The sequence below is a fragment of the Penaeus vannamei genome, chromosome 1, assembly GCF_042767895.1.
Source record: "Penaeus vannamei isolate JL-2024 chromosome 1, ASM4276789v1, whole genome shotgun sequence".
NCBI classification, from domain to species: domain Eukaryota; kingdom Metazoa; phylum Arthropoda; class Malacostraca; order Decapoda; family Penaeidae; genus Penaeus; species Penaeus vannamei.
Window position 1 is genome coordinate 11,527,480 of NC_091549.1, and position 2,500 is coordinate 11,529,979.

Genomic DNA, 2,500 nt, shown 5'->3' on the forward strand with positions numbered 1-2,500 from the left:
GCCAGAATAATTTTAAGCAATTGTAAAATAGTTATCGAAAATGTGAGCAGACGACCGCGCGGTTCTCGTGACACACCGCTTTTAAAACACATTTTCACTCCAGCCATTGGCAATGATTTCATGAATGCCTCGCATTGTCCGTCAGTAATCGCCATCCATTACTGGCATTTAAGGCTACGAAGAGATATTAAAAACGCAAACCGATAGATTAGGGACGGGTTTCTTGGAAATGGACGCCGACGTCGCCTCGTGAAGTGCTTCAGGACCGAGTCAGAAGGCGATGTAGTTTATAGATGGCTCTAAAAGAAGGCTGCACGCACGGCGACGCATGTATAGGTGGGGACACGCCTGTGGATCTACCTCCAAGAAATGCGTAATTCAATAAGCATACACATTCGCATGTATATTATGCACAAATACAAATATGAGTGTTTTTAATAATTAAATATATATATATATATATATATATATATATATATATATATATATATATATATATATATATATATGTGTGTGTGTGTGTGTGTGTGTGTGTGTGTGTGTGTGTGTGTGTGTGTGTGTGTGTGTGTGTGTGTGTGTGCATAAACACACACACACACACACACACACACACATATGTACATAGGAAACATAACTGCAGCAACATTTATATACATAGAAACCAGGTCTTCTTTCTTTGCTTCCCCAATAAAATACCAAATGGAGGGTCTGTAAAGGAAAATGTACAATACAGTAAACCAACCTCTACTTTGTCTCCTCTGGTTTCTGGCTTTGGTTTTACAGCAAATGAGAGTCCACCGTTAAAGAAGGTCGCTAAAGAGTCGGTTCCATCTGTACTCAGAGTCTGTCCCTGCGAGGGCGGAATAGGAAGAGGGCAATCGCAGTTTGGAGGATGGGAAAGGATAGGAAAGGATAGGGAGCAAGCCAAACTCAAACCGGCAATCCAGCTTCAGGGAAATTGCGCTGAAAAAGATGATAAAAATAAAGAAAAAAAAACGCGAGAATGAGTGAAAATGATGAAAAAGATGTGAAGAAAGAGTGAAAAAATGAAGATGAAAGAAAAGAAAATCGAGAGAAAAAGTAAACAGATATATATATATATATATATATATATATATATATATATATATATATATATATATACATGTATATATACACATATGTATGTATATGTGTTTGTGTGTGTGCGTTTCCTTCCGAACGTTTTCTGAGCCTTTTTTATTTTGGCGTCCGTCTCTGGACAATTGTGCGTCAGATTCTGTTAGTAAGGAGAAGAGGAAAGTTGAAGGAAAAATATGTCTCGATAAAGAGAACGCCGCAGTGCATTTAGAGACAGAAGCTTGACCGGGCATCCCGCTCCCTTCTGCTCTCCGCCAACGCAAAGTCCTTCTAAACACATCAATTGCAACTGTTTCCAGTCGGCTCGACTTCCCTTAGTTTCCGAAAACGGCCACCACTCTTTACGGTATAATAGTGTAGCCATTTTCCCCTTTGGTTTCCTGCTTCTCCATTTTACATCTTTCTTACTGTAGCTCCCACTCATTCCCTTTCCATTATTAACATTTCCCCTAATTTTGGGGAAAGACTATGACGTCATCAAGAGAGGCATTACATTATCTTTAAAATTATGGGAGGTTACTTACGGATCTCATTTCAATCTCAGAGGTATCTGAAAGAAGGGGTAATATCAAACATAATGAGTGTGTACCTCAAAAAATTTCCTGGTATCTTAAGTCACAAATCATTACATGGTTAATTCATTCACATCCATCTACATTATCAATTCAACTCCAAGTGAGGCGCAATCTAACCTTTATACAATTTTCCACTTATCCTCCTTATTTCATCCTTCTTTCTTTCTCCCTTGCAGAGTAATCTTGTTCCATCTTCTCAGGGGACTCCTGCTCGTTCATCTCCCCCTTGCTTCTTCACCATAGCTTTCAACCCATTCCTAAAAATCATTTATGATACTTCAGGAAATGATAAGACAATATTATAGTTTAAAACAAATATATACATATTTTTTTTTGGGGGGGGAAGTAAAACAGATATTTCTGACAAAACAAATGAAGTATGTTATTCATGCTAATCACATACGATCTGAATACTTATGAGCAGTCAAATAGGATCTTTTAAACTTCAATCATTTTTATCATTATTTGCTATGAATTTTCACGTGGTCACTTCCACTCTGGATGGGTTTTAAGTCGTCAAGTATTTCGAGAGAGTTCTGTCTCGGACGGAGACACATTGCCTACGTGTCCACCCATTTTCAATATATTTCATTTTATCCCTTTCGTGTTGTTACAATGGTACTCCTCTGCTCTCTCTCTCTCAAGTGACAATATTCATACAGTTTATTTCGATAGAAATATTGGGGAAGTAACCTGAAAATGAAGTGCCAGTGAAATGATAATAGAGTATTTTTAAAAATCAAGGGAGAATGGATTATAATAAAGAGATGAGTTTAAGACATATTTTGGGTCTGTCTAACTTGCAC